The 27,623-nt window shown below is 46.0% G+C and overlaps 1 protein-coding gene across 1 annotated transcript in view; it reads right to left on the bottom strand.

Moving 5' to 3' along the window:
- PTPRJ (protein tyrosine phosphatase receptor type J) overlaps positions 1-27,623 on the bottom strand; it is a 171,903-nt gene that overhangs the window by 58,411 nt on the left and 85,869 nt on the right. The gene's annotated exons all lie outside the window — the stretch shown is intronic.

The following is a 27,623-nucleotide window of genomic DNA, read 5'->3' as shown; positions in this document are numbered from 1 at the left end:
ATTGCTCATTCTGTTGTTTAGTTAACACACCTTTTTGGATATTTCAAAGTATGGTCCTCATAAAGTAGAAAATAATCAAAAGGGACTCCAGTGGAAAAAAGCGTCCTCCAACCTCCCATCACACTTAGAATAAAATGCAACCTCTTCACTACAGCCTGTGTGGCCTCTCTGATCTCATAGCCTCTCACACCCTTTACAATGTTCTTGAAGCTGATTCTCCCTTGGACCCTTTACGTATTGATTCCCTTCTCCAAAAACACTCTGCCCCCAGACCTTCCCAGACTGTGGCCTCAGATGCCACCTCTTCACGGAGTCCGTGTCCAACCAACCAATGGAAATTAGCCCCACTCACTGTCCACCACATCACTGGTGAGTTTTCTCCCGGCATTCACCTCAGTTACTGTCAGTCTCCTTCAACTGAAATGTACACTCCACGAGAACAGAAACCGCGTCTATGTCCGTGCCTCGAATATCACACACAGTAGGCACTCAATAAATGCCACGGAAGGAAAGAATGAGCCTCTCATTTTGGAGAGGAGGCAACCCCTAAGGCCCAGAGAAGGGAAAAACTTGTCCAAGGTCCCACAGGAAGGCTAAGGCCAAGGCCAGTCAGGTCCCAGGAGCCTGATTTACCCAGGCCAGTATTCCTCCCGCTTATCCTGAAAATTTGCATTTATCAAATGGAGAAGATAAGAACAACATTAGTTTTCATCTCATGAGATAGGTGGACAGAAGGGGGGTGGGGGGGGAGGGGTCTGGCCTCTGTCCTGTCTCCCAGTGACCCAGGCACTAGTACTCAAAGGAATCCAGTACTCTTCCTCTCCTCACTCCCTGCAAGCCGGGGGGGACGGGAAGCCCTGTTGATATACTTGCCTACTCACCCCCTCTCTCAAACTTTCCATTCCCACCACTGCACTGTACCCTCAAGTCCTCCTCATCTCAGGCCTAAACTTTTCCAGCTCATCTTCCTCCCTCCAGGCCCTGCCCCTCAATCTATGCTATGCATCAATCCACGTCATCCAGGATGGACCACAAGAGAGGGAGAAAAAGGAGGAGTCAGTTGCTAGTTAAGCAGCACAGGGCAGCAAACTTTTTTTTTGCCCATTAGTTGGAAAACATTCAACTACATAACCTCATGACCCTCGGATGGCATGTCCTGGCCCTTTGCAATGTTATTATCTCTCTGCCTGGGCATCTATATGTTGTGTCCTCACCTGGAATCCATTCAATCATCCAACCATCCAACCAAATGTTGCCTAAGACAGGAAAGATCTGGGTCCTGTCCTCAAACTGTTTACAGGAAAGTAAGGGAAATAAGACATGTCTGTAAAAAAGGACTTCAAGGCAGAAAGTACTGACAACTCATTAACAAGCGATTCCCGCACACCTGCATGTGTCAAGCGCTGTGCTAAAGCCCGAGAGCTAAAGCAGACAGGCTCCGAGTCCCAGGAGGCCGTGGCAGAGGGAGAGAGGAGGACACATGGAGGATGCCCTCGGGTAGGTACCACTCACTGAGGGCACACATGAAGGTGAAGAGTGTCTGTGCGTCCCTATCTGTGCCCTTTACAGTCCTAGACTCAGCAAACATTGAGTGGCTGATAGTCACTACACAGGACAACGTGTCAAAGGACTCTGAGTTCTACAGGTGAAAGTTCGAGAATCACGGTCATGGCAAAAAGTCACGTTTCCAAAGATTAAAGTCATATGCCCGGAGCACTGACTCTGCCAGGCACCGTCCCAAGTGCTTTCAGATATTAACTCACTTAATCCTCCAAACATTACTAAAAGGGAGGCACAGGTCCCTCCTGGGCTGGTGAGCTATAGCACCTGGATCTGAACCCAGGCAGTCTGACTCCAGAGTCTGTGTCCTAAACCACTAGCTACACTACCTTCCAGGGTAAAGCAACTGGCGAGAAATGTACCAGGACTTAGGGAAGGTTTAAAAATTAATTTCAAGCGATATTATCAGTGTGCTTCTTTGACAAATCCAGGTACAGTTTCTCCTGGCAACCCTCCCAAAGAAGGCCCTATGTGCCAGGCATACACACCAGCTGGTATCTTTTCAAGGTTCATCATGAAATCGTAGCCAGAGGGATAACACACTACATCACATGGCTTCATGTCTTTTTGGCCTCACTCCCCCTTCTGTTCCCTCATCTTGACCTCACTAGGCCTTGACTTCCCAAATAAAGCATTAGCAGTTTAATCCTTGCCTTAGGACCCAGGGGACCTAAAGGATGCAGACTAAAACGAAGGACAAGAGCACCTAAGAGAAGTCTGCAAGGGGTCTCTTGGGGAAGAGCTTCCTCACTAATAAAAAGGAATCAGACGGAAGGAAACACCATCCTGCTTCGCTGGACTTCAGCAGATCTACCCATGATGCCTGGAGCCGCTGCAGCCACTATGTGACAAGGAGGGAAGAACTCACCCACCTGCTGAGGATGGCTGATGAGGGGAATGAGAGAAAACACCTGGATCCCTGCACTGCCAAGCCAAGCAATTTTAGACTCTTTCTACCTCCAGACTTCTTGCCTGGGGAGATGTAATACCCCTTATTATTTAATTACTCTTGTTTGGGTTGTCTAAGATTTGCAACCAAAAGAACACTACAGCAACCACAAAGCAAGGTGACTCATTTTCACATTTTTATAGATTAAAAAAAAAGTGAAAGGTCAGTGATCTGTCATCAAGGGTTACAGAGCTGGTCAGTGAGAGGTAAAGCCAGGAGGCAAGTCCTGGTCTGCCAGGCCCCCAAACTCTTCCAGTGACCACAGGAAAAAAAAAAAAAAAGACCCTTGCAAACAACACCCTACAAGTTAACTGGCATGGAGGATGCCTCATAAGTACTTTTTAAAAGAATACAATCAACAGAAAGCTCATCTTCCTGAAGTTAGCTCAGAGCCTAGTTGGGCCTGGGGGTGAAATGGGAGAAAATTTCCACAGATTCATACACTGAGCATCAGAGTTAACTAACTGCAGAAAAGGGAAGTTGGGGACAACTTTTCAGCAGTGACAGCTAAACATGGTGATGAGAATTATCTCAGCTTCTTCCCCTTCTAAGAGGACCCCAAAAGGCACTGGTAGTTGTTAGTCGAGAAGGATTCCACAAAAATCGTCCTTCCTCCAAGTGCCTTCCCTCAACTGGTCCCTCACCCAGAACTCCAAATCCAGGTAGGGAAAGAAGCAAGCATTCCGCAGGTTCCAACCCATTTAACCCTCACAACTCTGTGAAACAAGAACGATCATCCCCATTTTACAGATGAGGATGCTGAGGTCAGAGTAGACCTCAGGTCACAGAGCTAAGAAATTTCCCAACTGGTTATTATGAACTTGTCCCAGGCACAGGAGGGAGAAGTACTTCAGGGTGGAGAAAAACCAGCACTTTCCACTCTCTACTTCCCTCTAGGCAGAAATTAAACCAGATAAAGTATGCAGAGCCAGGCCCAAGAGCTAGAGGCACATCTAGCTCCCAGCCTTCTCCCTCTTGGTTTCAACAGACCCAGCAATCAGAGGTTATGAATGAGCTCACCCTGTCTAGGCCTCAGGGGACACCAAAAGCCACAGCCCCTGTGCCCAAACTGCAACAGGGGACAGTGATTGCATAAAAGATGGTGGAGGTCAACTGAAGCACTATTCGCAATGGCTAAAAGGTGGAAACAACCTAACAGCAGATTAACAGAATGTGGTATATACATACAATGGAATATTATTCAGCCATAAGAAGGAGTGAAACTCTGATACATGCTACAGTGTAGATGGACCACAAAACCGTTATGCTCAATGAAAGAAGCAGACACAGAAGCACACATATTGTCGTCCCATGTATATGAAATGTCCAGAATAAGGAAATCTATAGAAACAGAAGGCAGACTAGTGGTTGCCAGGGGCTAGGAAGAGGGGGAAGGGAGAGTGATTGTTAATGGGTACTGGATTTTCTTTGGGGTGATGAAAATGTTCTGAAACTAGAGAGAGGTGGTGGTTACACAACATTGTGAATGTACTAAATGCTACTGAACTGTACACTTTAAAACGGTTCATTTTATGTTATGTGAATTCCACTTCAATTTTTTTTAAAAAAATGATAGTAAGTAGGTGACTGTTTATTATCAAGCTCCGCCATTGGGAGGGAGGAGGGAAAGGAAGCTTCCGGAAGGAAGAGGTTGGGGTGGGAGGGTAGGGAGGAGAAGAGGAAGGTAATATATAGAGAGGTTTTGAAAGGTGGATTTGACAGCCGAAGAAGGGGGAATGAACCCCCACCCCGAACTAGACATTAGAAAACATGGGGTGGGCAGAACAGCCTTACCAGAAGCACTGTGGGGACCTCCATTTCCGAATGCATTCTGAGGATAAAAAGGAAGGAACTCAAGTTTACTAAGCACCTACTGTGTGCCAGGCACTGAGCTGGGCTTTCTACAGACCTTGTCTGAGCACAGACTCATGGGATCTTGGGCTCTGGGACTAGACCACCTGGGGGAAACCATTCAGTGCCACCATTTACTTGCTGTGTGACTTTGGGCAGGTAGCTTAACCTCTCTGTCCCTCGGTGTCTACATCTATAAACAATCATACCTGCTTTGTTACAGTGAATATGAAATTAAATGATCTATTTAAGCTATTACGACCATCATCACCTTTGAATCTTCACAGCAACTCTGCAAGGTATTTTTATCTCTATTTTACAGACGACAACACCAAAGCTCAGATCCTACTGATAAAACCAATGGGCAATCTGAAACTCATACTTTACAAGTGTATAAATAGTTGAACAATAACTCAGTTACAGAGGTGGGCACTGAGGCACAGACAGTAAGTGGCTTACCCAAGGACATAGAGCCAGCGAGGAAGCACCAGAAACAGAATCCAGGTCTTGACCTCTATCTTGACCTCAACCATTCTAGCCAAGATTCCCCAAAGCCTTCTCTCCTGGGATGCAAACCCAGATGGAGTACTCATAGCTTACCCATCTTCTCACTACCACCCTGCGAAGTCACCCACACAGGTGGCCCAAGGCTTCTGCAGGCCCCATAACTGGGCAAAAGGAGCAAACACTGAGAAGAGAGATTAAGCTCACTGTCTTAGGAGGAAGACATGCCAACATACGAAAAAAGAATATAATACTGTCTTCAGTTCTGCCAAGGACTTCCCGTTACCTAGATACCCCAGGCACAGCAGACAATGGTCCACCCATTGGTCGACCAGATGGCCAGGCATTAACTATGCCCAAGATCACCCAACACTGCACAGCAGTATTCTTCTTTTCTAAGGAGCAGAGACCCTCACTGTCAAGACTTCCAGCCTTGTTTATCACTCCCCTCCCCCAGGGATGTGTTTCTGTTTCACAACCTCCTTTGGTTATGCTGATGAGCCAAGGCTCTCCCTCCCCCTCTTTGGGAACCACCCCCATTCCTGAGACCGTGGCTCCAGTCACAAGAATCTTCCTCCAGGCCCAGAGAAGAGAAAACTGCTAACACTGCCCTCAATGCCATCCCAACTCGGCCAAAGCTACAGTCGTTACCTCAGTGGTCCACTTTGAACACTACTCCTAGATGCGCACCAAAACAGACTTGTACATATTCTCTTCCCAAGTACCTCTGTGACTGCCCCGTTACACGTGTTTCCCAGTCCATAAACTCTGGAATAACCTGACTCCTCCCTTCCTTTGCCCTTGGTGGGTACACTCAGTGGCCATGTCCTAAAGATGCTTTGCTGTACAATGCACTTGGACTTCCCACTTCTGTCGTGTCGCCACCCTAAACCACAACCTCATACCCTCAGCCCTAACTAACAGAAAACAGCCTCGTTGTTGGGCTGATACAGACAGACCATTTCCATTTTTATATCTTGAAGCTCTTAATACACACACCAAAAAGAAGTAAGGGGACTTCCCAGGCGGTCCAGTGGTTAGGACTCCGTGCTTCCACTGCAGGGGGCCCGGGTTCGATCCCTGGTGAGGGAACTAAGATCCCACAAGCTGCATGGCGTGGCCAGAAAAAAAAAAAATTTTTTTTAATTACTAGCATGTAATAATTCAAAAAAAAAAAGATTTTTTTTAAATTAAGAAGAGCCAGAAGAGGGTTATATCTGCTGCAGTATATCTTTGTCTCAGTCCTGTCAAAGTACTGCTGCAACTCTACCTAAAATTCCTCATTTGAATATAAAAGGCCAAAAGCTAAGTTGACGCCCTTTGTGAAGAGCAGGCCCTATTCCTTCGTCCACATACCAGGTTGCCTCTCTTCTAGTCTCTCCCTTCAATGCACAGTGGAAAATTAAATAGAACTGCTAGATTACTCTTTCTAAAACGTGCTAGTATTCGTCAGGATCCTGGCAGGGACAGATGACACAGTCTACCAGTGTAACTGAGGACAGTTTTTAAAGGGTCTGTTTACGAGGGTGTGGGTGGGGCTAAGGGAAACGGGCAAGAGCTGGGCAAGAACCCTAGAGGCAGGAGCAGTGGGACAGGCCAAGGGAACAGGCTGAGCGGCTGCCTCCCCCATCTCCACTGGGGGCTTCCTGCTGCTGGACTGGCCCAGTGGGAAGCTGCAGGTCAAGGGCACCTGCTGGTGTAGACCGCAGAGGGCAGCTTCCTCCCAGTGGGCAGAGCAGGGTGGAGGTGGGGGGCAGGGGTCTGCAGGGGCACATGGAAGAGCCACAGCACAGAGCTCATGTCACATCACTGCAGAGCCTGTGAATCCGGTAGGCACGGCCCAACAGGGTAATCAAGAGGGTTAGGTTCCACTTCCCCTGATGCTTGAGAGCTCAGGGACTTGGATCTCACCAAGCCATCCATTTCATCAAGTATAAAATGGCGGAAGGATATATGCAATACAGACCCCGCGTCTGAGTTTTCTTGGGGCTCTAACAAAACAAGGTTCCTATGTTCCCAGCCTCACAGCCTTCCTCCTGCCTCACTGAACCTCTTAAGTGGCCACCCGTCAGCTCACCTGATGACCTTCTGCAACCACTCCAGCCCCAGGAGCTCACCAGGCTCTGAAGCCCTTTCAGTCCAAGCCACTCGTGCTGTCTCCTGCGGTCCTGCACTGCGCCAGGCCCTGGGCTGGATGCCAAAGATGCCAGGGCACATAAGGTGGTTCTGACACCGAGAGCCAGGGGCGAGAGCGGTACCAAAGACAATGACAGCGCAGTGCAGAGATGGAGGCAGGAGCCAGCCAGCTGGAGAAGCAGGGGGTGCCAAGCACCCCGTGAGTTTGGGGGACAGAGAGGGAGGGGCACGGGTGGTTTGAGAGTGATCCTGTGTGGGTACTTAATGCTAATGGAGTCTACTTGTAATAATATTGATTGAGCCCTTAACTATGGGCCAATCACTGCACTACAGGTGTTCTATTCATCAACTCCTTTAGGCCTTACGACAAGGACCCACGAGGCAGGAACTGTGTTGATCCCTATTTTACAGATGAAGAAACTAATAAGCCTTGGAAAAGTTAAATTCCTGACCCAGAATCCTACAGCTAGGAAGTCTACGCTTCCGGCCCAGGTCTGCCTGACTGAAGCTCTTGACTTAAACCTCTCCCAGGAGCGCTAAGCTGGCTCGGATGCTGGACAAACTTCAGCTGAGACCACGGAACCCAAAGGCACTTCCGGGGCTGCCCGTCACAAACCCCTGCCTGACGTGGGCCCTGGGGACAGGTTCCATCCACCCATTAAAACTGACCGAATTAAGGAGGCTTCTGCACTATTCTCAAAGGAAGCGGAGTTTGAGGATTTCAGCACAGAGCCTGGATCTCAGCAAGTGACAAAGCTTAAGGTTTTCTATTATACACGTTTGGTTTTCAGGGTTGGGTGATAAGCGACTGAATAACACAATGGGTAACAATAGATTCTTTATCCTTCCAAAACCAAGCCCACACACCATATGACAATAGTTATTTTTACCCACTGACATAATTAAACAAAACGTGAACCGCTTCAAGAGATTTTTAAAATCAAAGAGCATTTTATGAGATTCGGTGCATGCCCAAATTTCAATTCTGAAAGGCCATCATTCTTCCTTCCATTTATCTCCTATGTGAAAATTACCCAACAGCTCCCTTTAAAACTGGTATAAAAAGGTAAATCATGGATCACGAAAACGGTAGAAAGGCTGGGCGCTCCCTCTGAACCCAGAAGCCAGGCACTAAACATCTTTATGGGAAACTTTCCAGAAGACAGGTGAGGCATTGTGGGGCAGCCTGAATGCCTGGTATCCATTTCCACCCTAGAGTCCACAGGCAGGGAATAGGCAGACCAATAGGCAGCATGGCAAGCAGTACCTACAGCATGAGACATTGGGCCAAGCAAGGTGAGAATGGGCTGGCTGACTCTGCCTCATTTGCAGAGTCATATATGCTATGACTCTCTGAACTTGACACTGTCATCAAAAGGGACTGCGGAGAAGGGTCAGCATAATCCCTAATTTTGTGCCCCCCAAAAAGCCAGGTGAGGCTTTGACAGAAGGAATGAGCAACAATTACCCTAAAAAGACCAGGTGGCTCATCTCTTGGCTCTTGGGGCAGTTGAAGGCATGATGAACATTTCCCTTTCAAATGCACAGAGGAAAAAGTAACCAGAGGGACTATTTTGGTGAGGCTATGTGAACTTTGAGATGCAGAGTTGAGGATGACCTTGGAAATCCCAGGCCAGAAGTTTCCATGGGTATTTTTAGCAGCAGAACTATTTTTTTCAAAAAGAGTCTTAAAGAACTATATGCATAGAGTTCCACATATCATATATATCTACGTAGGTATGTCTATGTGCATATATGTATACTTGAATAAAAGCAATCTTTTCATTATACATTTAAAGTTCAAGTTACCTTGTTCTTATTTTCAATAATAATAGATGCATAAGCAAGTTAAGACACTGGTGTTCTCCAATGTATTAAAACTTGGTGTAACACATATTTGGGCAAGTGTTTTCATTACAATTGCACACAGCCAAATTGGAAGGGGTTGGAGAGGGGGTGTGTTTTCTATGAAACTCACAGGAAACACTTAAGAAACCCCCATGGCGCCTCAAGGAACACAGTTTGTGAAATAGTGATCGACCTCCCCTTTGACTTCATGGAGGAAGAAAGTCAGTCCCAGAGTGGTTCAGCAACTCAACCCAGATCACCCAGCCCTGAGACTAAAGCACCAATGCACGGGCTCCCCAGCAGGACTCACCTCCCATCGCATGAGAGAATCAGAGTCGGCAGAACCCAGGCCCCTCTCTGAACCTTTTCTCCACATCATACAATAAATCTGAAGGTCCTAAACTGAAGCTCCACTGTCCAAATCTAGCCCACTGACATGTTTTATTTATTCCACAGTGTTGTTGTTTTTTTAATACACCTCCATTAGAACACTGTCCTATTTTCCCCATTGTATTTTTTCCAACTTTATTGAGATATAACTGACAAATAAAGAGTATATATATTTATAGTATAAAACATGATGCTTTGCCACAGTGTTTCTTAAAATCTTAAGCAAATATTTTTAAATTAGGAGACAGCATCTTGTAAATCCTCATTTTCAGCTTCCCAGAAAAAAGCAGGGGGCTTCCCTGGTGGCGCGCTGGTTGAGAGTCCGCCTGCCGATGCAGGGGACACGGGTTCGTGCCAAATCCGGGAAGATCCCACGGGCCGCGGAGCGGCTGGGCCCGTGAGCCATGGCCGCTGAGCCTGCGCGTCCGGAGCCTGTGCTCCGCAACGGGAGAGGCCACAACAGTGAGAGGCCTCAAAAAAAAAAAAAAAAAGAAAAAAGAAAAAAGCAGAAGAAGAAGAAGAGGAGGAAGGAGGGGGAGGAGGAGGGAGGAGGGGAGGGGAAGAGGAGGGGAGGGGAGGGGAGGGGGAGGGGAGGGGAGGGGAGGGGAGGGGAGGTGGGGGGGAGGGGGAGGACCTGGAGACATTTAAGCAACGAGTTGGATCTGAGCATCAGCTCCCCCTTTCCATGGGTAAGTGCTTAGAGTTTACCACTACTCCCTAGTATTGTCACCTCAACACAGAGGGAAAATGGCAGTTGCCAAGCAACATGGCACCCACACTGTTCATTTTCTCTATCAAACATGAGCATATAAAAGATCGAGAGGCACTGTGACTTCATTATTTGGCCTATTCCATTTATTTATGTTCCCAACACACCCTGACACCATTTGAGTTCCTGACCATTGACTTAAGTGCAGTTTGCAAAATTTGTGGGTTGCAATTATTAACGAATGTTTACTTTCTAAGCTTCTCTCTTAGGAAGAGACCTCCCGCCAACGTCAGATGTGAATACTGTACACAATGTGAATATAAAGTGGACCATTTTGCCTGTCCCTGAATTCTCCGCTCATCCCCTGACCTGCTCCCCCATGCTACCACCACCCCCAAAAAGGAGCAAAACCAGGGTAGAGAGCTCTGATCTTTCAGTTGATTGTGAAAGTCAAGATTTTCATTTCCGACTCTTGAATCTGAATAAAACCACTCCGAAATCCCACCAAGTCCCTCCTGCACCGCCCATCCACCTTAGAGTACGGATAAAAACAGCTAAGAGCCACCATTTACCCAGTGCCTTCTATGTTCAGGGCCAGCTGGTCACAGAATCCTCCCCTTCCCCACCCCACCCCCAGCTGGGTGCATCCACAGCCCATGCCTTCCCATCTCCCCAGTCCCCCACCCCTCTCCCCCTTCCTCCCGGAGGAGGACTGAACATCAGGACTCGAGGTGCCAGCTTTGCGAGCTCTGCCTTCAACTGACCACAAAAGCTAAAGGATCTCTCATTAGCTATGAACGCCTGCCAAAAGGTCAATGGTAGATTCTATCTCTGAGGCCACAAGGGCCAGCAGTGATTGCAGCAGAAGCTCTCCACGCCCGCTGAGAAATCATCCTGGAGTAAACTTATGTTCTTCCAAGGTTTGAAGACAGAGGTTCCCACAAGCGAAACCACCACCCCACTGATGCCCACTGCACTGAGGAAGACAGGAGGACAGAGAACGGGCTGGGGTAGAAAATGGGCAGGGCCTCAGCTCTGGATCTGCATCCTAGTACTGCCACTAATTAGCAAGGAGTCTGGAGGCCAGTGACCTCACTTCTTGAGCTCTTTCACCTGTAAGTTATCATCTACTCTGTAGGCCTGATGCGGGGATTAAGTGGCACATAGTAGGTGCTCTATAAACAGCAGCGAACATCAGTTGTCGGGTGGGAGGGCACAGGGGTGAAGACACTCTGGAGTCCAGCCCTACCAGCTGCACTCACCTGAGCCAGCTTCTCAGCCCCTTTCAGCAGCTACAATAACTACCTACCTGGGCAAGGGTGGGGCAAAAGAGGGCTAAGTACGGAACCTGAGAGAGGGGTACCTGGGGTTCATCTGTGTGCGTTTGATAACTCTCATAACTTAAAAAATAAATGGTTTAAACAGGATTTACCTCACAGGATTCCTGTGACAAGTCTTAAATGACATAATCCATGCGAAGCACTTAACATACAGGGGGTGCACAATAAATATTAGCTAGTATTACCGTTATCACCGCTAGCAAGAGCTGGGACAGGAGGGTTCAAGAGGTGAAGCATGGGGAGGGGTGAGCTGTCACAACAAAGACTCAGAAAAAGCAGAACCAGGAGGTATTTCTGCTAACACAGAAGCAAGAACAGCAGAGAAAGGCAAGACAGCATCTTGGATTCTGCTGCATGTTAAGAGGAACTTGGGCTGAAATTCTCGGACTGGCTGCATTCTCGTCTCTTGTGACCCATCACGGCCAGAGCTGCACTGAGGCCATCCTGCATCCACCAGAGGAGAAAGATGCTCTCAGCAAACCCACCATCAACCCCACTCCCCTCACTGCCAGCAAGATGAGAGCTCAGGACCCAGGCCTGGCTCCTCCCCACATGCCAGGACAGTCTCAGGGTGGCCTCAACAACCAGTGGTAGTAGTAACAGGTCAGTTCTTATACAGATTTTTCCGCCTACAATATTCTCTTTCGATTAAAAAGTGCATCACCGGGACATCCAGACAACTGTTCTCCAATCAGCTTTTAACAATAACCTAAATACAACCACCACCAAAAAAAGAAAACAAAATTTTTTTTTCAAGGCAAGGTCATACCATCGTCCTCTCTAAGAAACAGACCTTGGATACAGCGGCACCTGGGTAAATCACCCAGGGCAGGTACTATTAAGCCAGTGATGTCACAAAGTAAACACTTTTATTTGATATCCTAGCAATGAAAAGAGAATGCAGAATCATAAAATTATCAGCAGAGCCTGTCCACGATGGGTGAGGACAGCAATGCAAGGCAATAGGCGATTTTCAACATCTCCTAAAGCCTAATGAATGCCCTAAATGAGAGGTTGGCAAACTATTTCTGTAAAAGGCCAGACAGTATATATTTTAGGTTTTGCAGGTCTTACAGCTCTGCTGTTGTAATTTGAAATCAGCCACAGACAATGAGTACACTAACGACTATAGCTGTGTTCCAATAAAACTTTATTTATGAGCATTAAATTTGTATTTCATATAATTTTTGCGTGTCATAAAACATTATTCTTCTCTTGATTTTTTTGCTTTTGAACCACTTAAAAATGTAAGAAACCAGTCTTGGCTCATAAGCCACCCCAAAACAAGTGGCTGGATTTGGCCCAGGGGACCGTAGTTTGCCTAATGCTGCCCTAAATCACATATTTACCCTGGACGGGCCACAGGCACAGGCCTACAGCAAGTCAGAGCATGAGCCTGTGGTCTGGGTCTGGTTCTGTGTCCTGGTTCTGACAATTACTAGCTTGAGTACGAAGCTGAAGTTTAATCTTCTCCTCTGACAACAGAGATTACAACAGTCCCCTCCTAAACACTTATGATAATTAAATGAAATAATGTCTGGCACAAGGCAAATGTTCAAGAGAGGACAATTCTATCATTATTGCCATTGTTTCTTTGCTTTTGGCTAGAATTCAATCAACTCAGTTTAAGAACACAGGATCTCTCAATGCTGGTCTGAAATTCCAATTGGCCGATAAGACATGGGAAGAAACAAAATTTTCTTAATGAATCCAGGGTATTTGAGAGATAAAATACCTTGCAATATGGGTCCATTGGTGACAGAGGATGGTGCCTGGTGGTCAAAAGACACTGGCTATAGGGCTTCCCTGGTGGCGCAGTGGTTGAGAGCCCGCCTGCCGATGCAGGGGACACGGGTTTGTGCCCCGGTCTGGGAAGGTCCCACATGCCGCGGAGCGGCTGGGCCCGTGAGCCATGGCCGCTGAGCCTGCGCGTCCGGAGCCTGTGCTCCGTGACGGGAGAGGCCCCAATAGTGAGAGGCCCGTGTACCAAAAAAAAAAAAAAAAAAAAAAAAGACACTGGCTATAGAACTGCTCAGAGCAGCCCCTCTCGTACCCTGTACATTTGCAAGTCTGATTCTGTCCTTTGGCACTTAGCATAAGCCAATTTATCTTTCCACATATTTACCTTATCTATAAACTTTCTCTTAAGGTAAGGGGAGTCACACACTTACATCTGCTCGTGCCCAGCACATGGCCTTCCCTATGACATGCTCATTCAGCACTGGCTGATTGGTGGATTTTAATTGGATCTCCAGGGCCTGGAACAGAGCTGGCCGGGCTGTTAGTTAGTGGGTACATGCGTGTGAACTTCAGGGCCTCAAAAGCAAGCAACTGGGATATAGGTGATCAGTCACAATGTAAGATAAAATCTTTACTTAGAGTTGAGGAAGCAGAGGCCCAGAGAGGTAAAGGGACTTGCCCAAAGTTCCTGGGTCTGAAACTCATTCGTTCACCCACTGATCACTAATTGCATTCTCTATGCCAGGCCCCATGATCATTCTAGGGACACAGAGATGAACGTCCCCTAGTCTCAAGTTGCTTAGAGACTAGCAAGGGAGACAAAGAAATAAACAACTGGTTTTGGGTTTTTTTGTTTTTCTTCCTCCCTTTAGGTGGAACCGTCTAATTTGGTGAGGATTTCAACATTTTACATTCTACCACTTTACGTCTTCTGAACTTTTCAACACACACATTTTTTTTTTTTTTTTTTACAATGTAACTGATGCCTTCTGTAAAGGAAAGAATGAGTCACAAAAGCAGAATTCACACTTCATGTACATTTTCCCACGTATCGACGTACCTCAAATCCCCTGAATCATCTGTGCTGTCATCCCCTACTTTGACTTGTGCTGGTCCTACAACCTAGAAGACAAGAGCTGTCTCACTCCCTCCTTTGCCCAACTCATTCCTGCTCCTTCTTGTACCAGGTTGCCAAACTCCGTTCCCCAGCATAGCTGGTGCTTTCCTCTGTGGGATGCTCAGCACCTTGCGTCTCCTCTTACTGTTATTGTAACTCTTTGGCTGGAAACGCCTTGACATTGGGGACTCAAACTCACACCTAGCACAGTGCCCGAGCTGGCTGACCACTGGACATTTGGATGGTAAGAAGTTTAGCAGCTGATAGATAAACAACAAGGATCTACTGTATAGCACAGGGAACTATATTCAGTATCCAGTAATAATGTACAACGGAAAAGAATCTGAAAAAGAATATAGATATGTATAACTGAATCACTTTGCTGTACACCCAAAACTAACACAACATTGTAAATCAACTATACTTCAATTTAAAAAAAAAAAACCCGGCTTCCCTGGTGGCACAGTGGTTGAGAGTCTGCCTGCTAATGCAGGGAACACGGGTTCGAGCCCTGGTCTGGGAGGATCCCACATGCCGTGGAGCAACTAGGCCCGTGCGCCACAACTACTGAGCCTGCGCATCTGGAGCCTGTGCTCCGCAACAAGAGAGGCTGCGATACTGACAGGCCCGCGCACCACGATGAAGAGTGGCCCCCGCTCACCGCAACTAGAGAAAGCCCTCGCACAGAAACGAAGATCCAACACAGCAAAAATTAATTAATTAATTTTAAAAAAAGAAACATAGTAGCTGAAAGGATGACAGTGGGGAGAGGGTCTAGGCATGAAAATTAGATTTGATTTGGACAGCAGAAAAGAACAGAAGAGAGCGTTCAAGCCAAGAATAGTGTGAGGAAGAAATACAATGGCAAGAAAACACATGGAAGTGATTCTCACACTGTGGTATCAGGACCATCCGGGGAACTCAGTGAAAATACAGAGGGCCCAGTTCCGTCCTCCTTCAACCAGCCCGGGCCTCTGTGTTCTTTATCAGCTCTCTAGGTGACTCCTTTGAGAACCACTGGCTTAAGGTATTTTAAAGGGACAGTGAGAAGAGATGATGTAGCCCAGAGAGTCCCCTCTGGTCTGAAGTAGCCACAGTCCCTAAGCTCCCAGGAAAACCCTGAAAAACTCACTCCAGGGTGGGAGTTGGCTCAGTTTGAGGAAAATTCAATCCAGAACAAACTGCAGACATCTTCTAATGGTCTTTAAGCAAGAAAGCAGTCAGGTCTTCTGGAATCCAGGCTGAGTTTGCCCCGTAGGTTCTAGCTGGGCTAAAACCAGACTACACTTGGTGGAGAAGGCGGATCAAAGGGACAGTTGTTCTCAGATGCACTGCAAGCTTCTGGTAGCTTCCTCCAGTTCTCCCTTTAACGAATTCAGCAATCCCAACACATCGTAGAGGGCAATCCCAACAGCCTATGTAGGAATTTGGACTAAGAGTGATTTTCCTCACTGACCAAGAACTTGAACTGTTTTCATACCAAGGTCAGGAAGACCCATGCTCTGTCACTCAGCACTCAGTAAGTCCTTTTCCTGCCTCTGTTCACACAACACATCACTGGTCACATTCGTGGATCCCTTGCTTTTCCTTGTGTGCTTTCAGGAAACAAGATTCAACGCTTAAGAGACGTGATGGGGCTTCCCTGGTGGCGCAGTGGTTGAGAGTCCGCCTGCCGATGCAGGGGACACGGGTTCGTGCCCCGGTCCGGGAAGATCCCACATGCCACGGAGCAGCTAGGCCCATGAGCCATGGCCGCTGAGCCTGCGCGTCCGGAGCCTGTGCTCCGCAACGGGAGAGGCCACAACAGTGAGAGGCCCGCGTACCGCAAAAAGACAAAACAAACAAAAAAAAGAGACGTGATGGATGTAAACATATTCCGTAAACCGCAATGAGCTGTGCCGGGTTCCAGCCAGACCTAAAGTGAATGAGTCAGCCTCTTACAGAAGGGCAAGAATGGTTGTGGAAGCCATAGGCAGGTTCAAATCCCCACCCCACTACCTACTAGGTGTACGATACTGGGTGAGGCACCAATTCTCTTGAAGTTCTAGTGTCCACATATTCAGGTGGGAAATAATGTTGCCTGACTCCCACAGTTGTGGCAAGCAGGAACTGCCATAAGGTCTTGGACAAAATAGATGCGTAATAAATGTTAGCTGGTTACCTCCCTGAGGTACACTCATCTTCAGAAGTAGAAATATTTAGCTTTAAACAAAAGATACACAACACACACGCACACATACGCACACTGGTATTTTACCCAGTGGAAGATAATTATTAACTGTTCGCGATAATTACCACATTGTACAAATAAATTGCATTATATAAAGAGTCACTCTCTCCAAAAGTTTGCATTAACAAAGAAAAAGCCAAAATTCTCAAAGTCTCATAAGTCTAGTCCATCTTTCTTTGCCATCTAATAAAACACTTTTTATTTCCTTTCATGGGCTTAAACTTCACTAAAAGGCAAATTGTCTGAAGGCATGCCTCTGAGACAACAGGACTCTGTGTGTGCTCAAATAATCCCCTGTTCCAGTTGACTGTTTTCTATTTTTCTGAATAGACACTGTACAGAATCAGGAATCAGAAACGGTCCTGTGATCTCCCTAATTGCTTCCACAGACAAGTCCAAAATGGGTAAATTTTTTCAAAGACACAACTGACTCAAGCCCCAAATGCTCCTCTAGGAGCCCTCAGCCTTCCCTCCCACAATGGCCTGGACAACCCCCCCACGCCCCACCAGCCCTCACCCCAGGGCTCGGCAAGAACTCAAATGGCAGAAAGGGCTCCCCCTCCAGTCAAGACCCATCTCCGCCCAGGAAAGGCCAGCACTGAGAGGAGGAAGGCCACTTGGAAGGCGAAGACAACGTGCTCTCGGGCATCCGTCCTCTTGCTACCCTGAAGTTATTAACCCCAAGTCTGATCCAGAATCTATCACTTGGGGAGCTGTTGCGCTACCAAGAACTTCTACACCCCCAAAGTCATCCTGAATAGCCAAATACAGACTTCAGATCCACGCATCCATCGCAGTAGACGCTGAAAGCCAGCCCACGTGACCTCAGATTTGACAAATCCCAGTGGAGATCAGTGTCTCAGTCTTCCTGGTATTTTACTGGGGTTCCCCAGATTCTTTATATAAGATATTTAAGGGAACAGCCGGGTCCTGTTCATCAAAAAGTTGAAATAATGCCATTTTCAGTAACAGGGATGGACCTAGAGATGATCATACTAACTGAAGTAAGTCAGACGGAGACAAATATCATATGATATTGCTTATATGTGGAATCTAGAAAAATGATACAGATGAACTTTTTTATAAAACTGAAATAGACTCACAGGCATAGAAAACAAACTTATGGTTACCAAAGGGGAAAGGGGTGGGGGTGAGGGATAAATTAGGAGTTTGGGATTAAAATATACACACTACTGTACATAAAATAGATAACCAACAAGGACCTACTGTATAGCACAGGGAACTATATTCAATATCTTGTAATAACCTATAAGGGAAAAGAATCTAAAAAAGAATAGATAGCTAGGTATAACTGAATCAATTTGCTGTATACCTGAAACTAACACAACATTGTAAATCAACTATATTTCAATTAAAAAAAAATTTTAAGTCAAAAACATGGTAATTATGTGATGGGACTAAGTATTAGCTAATGCTATGGTTGGAATCATTTTGTATCAAATTAACATGTTGTACAGTTTAAACCTGTACACTGTTAAAGTATCAATTATATTTCAATAAAGCTGGGAAGAAAGAAGGAAAAAAAACACGCTGGGCCAACAAGCCCAAGCAGAGGTTAAAGTCTTATCAGTAATGAGTTAAAAGATCCAAATTCCCAACAGGTTTGACATCAGAAAGACAACACTTGTCTGTCAACTTCTGTCAAAGTTATTAAGTAAATTTAATATGCCAGGAATATCTTATTATGATACTTGGCAAGCTTAATAAAATGACTTTATTGCCATTTTTTTTAATGAAGATAATAAGAAACTCCAGGAAGGTCTTTTTGGCAAGATCTTTTGGGGGCATTTATTTGGGATCTAAGCGGGAATATTCCACTCTTACGTGTTTTAACAAATGAAATATCAGGAAAACAATTTTACTTGGTCCTCGCTATTCAAAGAAAAATTTCCCTGCCTGTATTGTGGCTTCTGACATCCTGCCAAGTTTCAGACACTGAAATATGAATGGATTAAAAATGATTAAGACAGAGTAAATGCTATTAACAGCTCTTCTATTGCATGCATCTATCTTACTCAGGAGCCAATGACCCACCAGGGAAAAAGAAGGGCTGAGAGGGAACTGAGCTCATTCAACACCTGCTCACTTGGGATGGCAAGGTCAGCAGTTAATGCTGGGCTCTCTCCAGCCACAGTCTGTGTCTGTCAAAGATTTGCTCCATTCATCTTGACACATAATCAAAGAACACTTCATCAAGGACTGTCAGCACTGCAGGAGTCATTAGCAATCAGTGGCTTCTCTTTTTATTATTTTAGAACAGCAAAATCCTCTCGACAAATTAAATCTTATGGGAAACCCAAATAAAACCAGATAAGATGGGTAACATTATTAGTAAGCCTTAATTTTTTTTTTTTTAGTAAGCCTTAATTTTTAAAGTTCACATTTATATCATTTACTTATTATGGAACATCAATCTATTTTTATTTTTAAACGGCAACTTGGGCAAACACAAAAAATCTGAAATCATGTGTTACATCTCATCTATTTCTGGGTTTCATTCAGTTGCACAAAAATCAATAAAATTCTGATTTACAGAGCTGTGTAGCTGCAAATAGTGAACGTTTAACAATTCATCTCAATTAAACAAAGAGCAGAAGTTTTACTCCTAAGGGCATCATAAAAAAAAAAGTTAAGCTGGCAGTACAAAGGAGCAAAAGTAGCCTCCAACGTTGAAAGTTTTTCATTTTTTCCCAGCTTTATTGAGATATAATTGACATATAGCATTGTGTAACTTTAAGGTGTACAACGTGGTGCTTTGACATATGTACATGTTGCAAAAATATTACCACATTAAGGTAAGTTAATACGTCGATTAGCTCACATTGTTACTTTGGTGGGGAGGGGTAAGAACACTTGAGATCTACTCTCTTAGCAACTTTCAAGTATAAAATACAGGGGCTTCCCTGGTGGCGCAGTGGTTGAGAGTCTGCCTGCCGATGCAGGGGACGCGGGTTCGTGCCCCAGCCCGGGAAGATCCCACATGCCGCGGAGCGGCTGGGCCCGTGAGCCATGGCCGCTGAGCCTGTGCGTCCGGAGCCTGTGCTCCGCAACGGGGAGAGGCCACAACAGTGAGAGGCCTGCATACTGCAAAAAAAAAATTAAAATACAGTATTGTGTTAAATAATAAAAAATAATCTTTTTTAATTTGAACCAAACATTTAACAGAACTTCTGAAACATTTCACAAAATGTTTCCTTGGGAGAGTTTTAAATTATTCATCTATATTCTAATCTTATACAAACTCTACTAAAGGATTTAAAGAAAGAAAAAAAAAAAGAAGGAACATTCCCTTATTCTCTGAAGCCAATGTAATCTTGATACTAAGGCAGACAAGGACAAAATGAGAAAGGAAAATTACAGGCCAAAGTTATACATGCACATAGATGCAAAAAATCCCAAACAAAATATTAGTAAAGATGAATCCAGCAATGTATCACAACCAAGTTGATTTAGTCCAGAAATGCAACAGTGGTTTAGAAATAGAAAATATATGTCATTTATTACAGTATCAAGTTAAAAAAAAAAGTTTATCTCAATAGATACAGAAAAAGCATGTGATAATATTCAACACTCATACAAGAAAAGTTCTTAGCAAATTCAGACTAGAAAGGAACTTTCTTAACTCAATAGTGGCAGGCACCATTCTGAACCCAGGTGAAACTGAGGAGGATTCTCTTTAAAACAAAGACCAAGACATGAATTGTCAGCTATACCTCAATAAACCTAGGGGGTGGGGGGGAATCAAGCCTAAGACCGAGGATGCTCACTGTTACTGCTTCAGTTTATGTAAGAGACAAGAAAATAAAATAATTAGGTAAGGGACTTCCCTGGTGGCGCAGTGGTTAAGAATACGCCTGCCAATGCAGGGGACACAGGTTCGAGTCCTGGTCTGGGAAGATCCCACGTGCCGCGGAACAACTAAGTCCGTGCACCACAACTACTGAGCCCGCGTGCCACAACTACTGAAGCCCGAGCGCCTAGAGCCCGTGCTCCACGACAAGAAGCCACCGCAATGAGAAGCCTGTGCACTGCAACGAGGAGTAGCTCCCGCTCGCCACAACTAGAGAAAGCCCGCGCACAGCAACAAAGACCCAACTTGGCCAAAAATAAATAAATAAATAAATAAAATAAATAGATAAGAATTGGAAAAGAAGAAATAAAACACTCATTCCTTACAGAAAATGAGATAATAAGATTGGTTGTATATTTAAATCCACAGACACATTATTAGAAATAATCAGAGAATTTAATTTAGCAGTCACTAAATCAAATGTGTTTCCATATAAAGCCAGAAAGAGAAGAGGTGATTTTTTTAAATTAGCATTTACAATAACAATAAAAACCTGAGGAATCTAGGACTGCATCTAATAAAAGATATGGAAGCTCTGTATGGAGATAATTATCAAACTTTATTAAAAGACTTCAAAGAGGACAGGTACACCATGTTCTTGAAGAAGACTCAACTGAAGACTCAATATTGGAAGATGTCAATTCTTATCAAGTTGATTCTTTTTTTTTTTTTGCGGTATGCGGGCCTCTCACTGCCGTGGCCTCTCGTTGCGGAGCACAGGCTCCGGATGCGCAGGCTCAGCGGCCATGGCTCACGGGCCCAGCCGCTCCGTGGCATGTGGGATCTTCCCAGACCGGGGCACGAACCCATGTCCCCTGCATCGTCAGGCAGACTCTCAACCACTGCGCCACAAGAGAAGCCCCAAGTTGATTCTTGATTCAATGCAGTCCCAACCAAAATTCCAATGACGTGGCTTTTTTCACAGAGATGGTCCTAAAACTTACGTGGAAGTGCAAAAAGCCAGGAACTGCCAAGATCTCCTGAAGAATTAGGGGGAGTGGCTTTCTCTACCACCTGTCAAGACTCAGTATGACACTAATAGTAATTAACACAGTGTGGTGCTGGGACAGAAACAGACACACTGACCAATGAAACAGTAAGGAACCCAGGGACAAACCCACCCACCTATGGAACCTTGTTATACGGCTCACGTGGCCGTGAAGATCATTGACAAGAAGGAAGAATTCATCAAATGGAGCTGGAAAATTTGGTGTCTACATGGAAAACTGTGGAACTGGATCTCTACCATCATACCATACACCAAAATCACTTCTAAACATATTAGAGACGTAACTGGGAGGGGCAAAACCCTGAAACTTTTAGAATAAAATAGGAGAATATCTTTATAACTGTATAATAAGGAAATATTTCCTAAACAAAACCCAAAAGCATAACCATAAAAAAGTGACTGATTATAAATCTGACACTGTTAAAACTGAGAACTTCGGTTCCTGAAAAGATATCTTAAAGGAAGTGAAGACAGCCACAAACTAAGAGAAGATACAATGCATACAGCCAACAGAGTTGATCCTCAGAATACACGAAGAGCTCCAGTAAATCGAGAAGATAAAGCAAATAACCCAACAGAAAGAAATGACTGGATGACCTGAACAACATTTCACAGAAGAAATACAAGTGACCAACAAAGACAGAAATAGCTGCTCAGATCGACACCACAAAAGTACATCATTTACACACACTGGATCTGCAAAAATTAAGAACTCTGATAGTATCCAGTGATAGAGATGGCACGGAACAACAGGACCACTTATACTGTGCTGACAGGAGAGGACATTGAACACAATCGCCCCGAAAAACAATTTGGCAGTTCTGTGAAGTCAAACGTCATCATAGTAATCCCACTCATAGGAATGAGCAGTGTTCTTTAAGACCCAGCAGTTCCGTGCAGAGGAATGAGCCGCACGGAAATCCTCGCTGCACGTGAACCAGGAGGCATGAGCAGGAATGTTCCAGCAATGTCATGTGCAATAACCCAAAAGGGTGGGAAAAGCCTCATCATTCCGGAGAATGGATAAATAATTATAGAATAACACACCGATCAACAGTTTATGCCTATAAAACTGAATTAACCGCAACAAACACAGTATGGATGGACATTAGAAAGACAATACTGAGTGAAAAAGCAAGTCGTAGAAAACTGTGTGAGATAGACCATTAACAAGCAAAACTAAAAAATATTGCTTAGGTATATGCATGTATATGTTTAATTTTTTTTTTTTAATGTTGAAAAGTGATCAATATAATTCAGGATAGTGGTGACCTGGTTGTGGTGTAGGCCCGTGATGGGTTCAAAAGGAACACAGGTAAATGAATAATTGGGTGGTGGATTCACAGGTGTACACTTTATTCTTATACTTGTAACTCAACTATACTCTTTGAAATTATCAAATATTACATGATAACAATGATTAAACTACTGACACAATTCACGGTCACCATCATCAATGATGCTGACAGCAGCCAACATTTATCAGGCGATCACTAGAGGCCAGGCATTGCTCCAGTTACACAGATGAAGAACTAGAGAAGTAGCACTGCCAGGTGGGAGGCCAGAACCAGAAGACAAACCCAGACCTCCTCACCCTTGGCCAGCGTCCTTTCCACCGTGCTCAAGGCCTCACTTCGCCACCAGCCTGTGGGTATCTGGTGTTTGCCTCATTTCCCCAACCACAGTGTAAGTTAAGGAACACACCTTGTCAGTTCCTTTGCTCCCCTCTGAGTGCCTAGCGCACATCAAGTGCCCAGTAAATACCTCCAGGCTGGAAACGTAAGCGAAGTATACCAAGGTCTGTATGACCAGAGTAACGCGCTCGGCCGTTTAATGCTGATCGTCATAAATTGACCCATGCACATCCACGGACACTTTAGAACCAGTGGCTTTATCTGACTGGCAGCTAACCATTAGCTTCTGGGAGAGAGGTTCTCAGTTCACAAGGTGGCAACAGAAAGGTGGGTGCCCTCCATCGTGAGAAATACTGCCCATAATTTGTTACTAAGAAGTATACAAATGGTTGATATCTTGTCGAAGCAGAGAAAATCTGAAACTTTCTCCTAACAGCCACCATCTGCAAGGTTTAACAGGTCTTCCTAACTAGCAGTTAAAGGGACAAGTTTTGGGACTTCCCTGGTGGCGCAGTGGTTAAGGATCCGCCTGCCAGTGCAGGGGACATGGGTTCGAGCCCTGGTCTGGGAAGATCCCACATGCCTCGGAGCAGCTAAGTCCGTGCGCCACAACTACTGAGCCTGCGCTCTAGAGCCCGCGAGCCACAACTACTGAGCCCACGTGCTGCAACTACTGAAGCCCGCACGCCTAGAGCCCCTGCTCTGCAACAAGAGAAGCCACCGCAGTGAGAAGCCCGCGCACCACAACGAAGAGTAGCCCCCGCTCGCAACAACTAGAGAAAGCCCGCACGCAGCAACAAAGACCCAATGCAGCCAAAAGTAAATAAATAAATTTATTTAAAAATTAAATAAGTAAATAAATAAAAATTAAGGGGCGAGTTTATAGCCAGGGTAGGGCCTCAGCCTGTGTGCAGGGTTGGGGTGGGGAGGTCCTGAGGACCATCATTGGCCTTGAAGGAAAGAGAGAGAAAGGGAGAAAGAGTGATAGAAAGGGACGTGAGAAAGGAAGGAGAGTGAGCGAGAAGGGGAGGGAGGAGAGAAAGAGGATCAGGGGAGTCAGGAGCTGGCTGGAGTGGCTAGCTGGCTAGTTGGTTAGATCAAGTGGCTGCCTGATGAGATCACAGCGGGATATTGCAGGAGGCTGCTGGGAACAGATCACAGCAGAGGCCACCCTCCCACCCCAGACCTGATCGAAAGGAAAGGGGAAACTATTTCTGTGGGTCTGGAGTCCTGGATCTAACTACCTATTCCATCCCTGGAGTCAAGACACCTCACCTTGTTTGGGCCTCTGTTCCTTTGTCCATAAAATGATATTGTCACGGGTGGGATAGGGAAGGTGGGAGGGAGGGAGACACAAGAGGGAAGAGATATGGGAACATATGTATACGTATAACTGATTCACTTTGTTATGAAGCAGAAACTAACACACCATTGTAAAGCAATTATATTCCAATAAAGATGTAAAAAAAAAAATGATATTGCCACCCCTGCCTTCCAAGTTCACAGAATTGTTCAAAGATCCAATGAGATGGCATATACCTGCCCTTGGCAGACTTCAGAGTTTTCCTGTCTGCAAAAGTACACATTTAAGACAGTTTTTCAGACCTTAGCGGCCACTCTGATCACTTTGGCAGCGACCCCTGTCTCCCTCAGCAGTGGCTAGAAGCACCTGCATTTGCGAACAGCACCCAGGGGCATCCAGAAATAACACTGTTGGCTGCCAAAGACTACAATCTACACATTTCACACAGGAGACTCAATGCTACCCACAGACCAGCAGCAGTTCAGGCTCCACTCCAACCCTCAGCAACCTCTGCCCACCCTGAGCACCAGAAAACAAGCTTTGCCCTTTCTCGTGACTGGGGGAGGGGACATCACCCTTTGATTGAAAAAACAACCCTGAGCAAACGGCGGGGGCTCTCGGAGCACGCTTCACCTGGCTGGCTCACTTAGCCTTGCCTTGACACCAATCCTAAGGAAGCAGGTGTCTTTCAGAAATTTTTCAATCACCTGAAGGAATGAAAGGTCAAACCTGGAGCAGAAAGGGAAAAGAAAGGCACGTGAACAACTACGCTTTTCGCTTAGAGGAGGCCAGCGGAGACCTGCCTTTAAGACGTGAATGGGGTCTGTGGCTTTCCCCTCATCACCAAACACTGCTGTGGAGTCACCAAAACAAGCCCCATCCTGCCCTGAGGTTTAGAAAGAGTTTTATTTTGTAGCCTAACCTTTTAAATACACACACACTGAACTCCTCATGCGGAAGTCATAGAAATGCAAATTTATGATAATGACAATAATATTATGGTAACAGCAGTCATCTACTGAGTTCTCCCTATATGCCAGGAAACTTTCCCACGTCACAAGTCATCCTAGTAACGCTCCTATGAGATAAGGTATGCTCTTATCTCCATTTTACATATTGGGAAATTGAGGTTCAAACACAGAAAGGGAATTGTCCAAGACCATACGATTAGCCTGCAGCCTGTGGGATATTTTCTCCAGGCCCTCTTGCCTCCTCCAGGCATGACCAGTCCACTCAGAGCCCACATCCTCCCACTTTATATCAAGGAGGATTTTGTTTAACTGCAGGTTGAAAAAATCCTCCAAGGCAAACAGGTAAATGCTCTCCCCTGAGTCCTTCGTGTCAGCTTTCAGAATGTGGTCTCACAAGCAGCCTCTGGCTGGGGAAGCACTTCACCATTCACCACGGCCCACACACACTCACCCTCGAGAGTGGGGCAGACTGGGCGGGTTCCCTCAAGTGCTGGAAGACCTGGGGAGAATGCATCAGCAAAGACAGAGACTTCACTCCAAACACAAAGCACCAACCACACACCCACAGCCAGGACGTGGGCACCAGAGGAAACCGAGCCGGGCAAGCTGAGCCCCAGACCATGCCGCGTGGAGCAACCCTGGCCATGGGAACTGACTTCCGGACACCACCATGTGATGGATCAGAAGCAACGGCAACACTCTGGTCCTCAGGAAAACCACCTGCCAGGCCGGGGTGGGTCTGGGTGCCAGTGCGCACCACTTGGCTCAGTGAGGACGTGGGGGTTGACGAGGCCACCCCAGAGGCTCAGACCTGTCTCTGCGGAGGCCGCTGTGCCGGCTCCGGTCAGGGACAAGACACCAAAGCCTTCTCCTGATGGGTGACCTGAGGAGACAAGGCCAAAGTAAAAGCCAGCCGGCCAGTCTCTGATTAGGCGCCAGGAGCTTCAAGAAGGGAAGCCAGTGTGGGCCGGGGTTTGGGAAGGAGAGACCACCTTCACTTCCTCCCTGAGCCTGGGTAACAAGTGGATGGAGGAGACGAAAGGGTGTGTCAGGAAGAAGAGGAAGATGCAGAGCATCGGTCCAGGTCGGCGGGCGGGGGGGCGCGGGATACAGAGGTAGTGATTCGTTGTGTCGGCCCTCAAGGGCAGCTCCCAGCTGACACTGGGCTGTTCAACTGGCTGCGAATTCAAGAGTCTCCTTGACCCACTAAGACCAGGTGAGTACAGAGGAGGGGATCGAACACCTACTTTGTTGAAAAACGTGTTTTCCCACATTTCTCTTGAATAATAACAGCCAGTATTTATTGTGGGCCGGCTGTAAGGCAGCACTGCTCCAAGGATCTAATATGTGATATCTGGGGGTACACTATGCTTAGCCCCATTTCCCAGATGGGGAGATGAAGCTGCTGTACTCCAGCGGCTGGAACAAGGCCTGAGAGCTAGGATGTGACAGAACCAGGCCTGGAGCCCCTCTGTTCAACGTCCCCTATGAAAATTCCTTTCATTTACTGAAGATGGCTAGATGCCAGGCCTGTGCTAAGCATTTCACATTTGTTATCTAATTAAACCCTCACAATAGCCCTCTGAATTAAATGTATCATCTCTGTTTAAGAATTTATATGTGCACAGTATGACACCAACTAAAGTATCCTATTGCATTAAAAAAAAAAAAATACTGGGAAGACACACACCAAATCACCAAGAGTGGTTCCTCAGGTAGTCAGTTACAGGCAACTTTTTTTTCAATACGTTTCTGCACTTGACATCATTTCCACACAGGGCATGGCTTCCTTTTATCAATACTTTTTTTTTTTAAAAAGGGATTTTAATTCCATGTAACACACAGTTGGGGATAATAACAACCAAAATGAAAATGTTCAAAATGGTCTCAAACGTAGGCGACAGCCCTCCTGGCCGCACAACACACTGATCAGGGACGACAAACAGAGCAGCACCTAAATTAAGAGACACTGTGCGTTACCTGAATAAATAATAGATGATAAACCCTTCATAAAGTTACTAAAGCAAAGCACATCGGCTGATGTGGCTGACGCCAACACAACATAAATTTTCTTTATGTGACACACCAGGATGGAAACTGCATCACCCCAAGCCAAGCATAACAACCCTTAGTATAGAAGCCACATGTGATTCCTGCCCTTGTGCACAGATGGGCCTGTCACAGGCATCTAATTCATCCACCCTGAAGGACACAAGTGACTTAAGACCACGACGCTCAAATGACGTGTAGAGAGAAGACCTCAGGACTGTCTAGATCAGGAGTCCCGGCTGTGATGACCACGGCCTATGGGGGACCCACTGAACGCCAAGAGCAAAGGTGGGCCTTTTTCAAACATCCCTTGGCCCAGGTCTCTAGGAGGAGCCTGAGGCAGCAAGCCAGGGGCACATGGGGCCATTTGCCAAGTCACCATGCTTCCTTCATCTGTGAACATATGGAGTCA

Source organism: Delphinus delphis, chromosome 8, assembly GCF_949987515.2.
Source record: "Delphinus delphis chromosome 8, mDelDel1.2, whole genome shotgun sequence".
In the NCBI taxonomy this organism is placed as follows: domain Eukaryota; kingdom Metazoa; phylum Chordata; class Mammalia; order Artiodactyla; family Delphinidae; genus Delphinus; species Delphinus delphis.
Note: the sequence above shows the minus strand (reverse complement) of the source record. Positions and strands in the feature narration are given on the sequence as shown.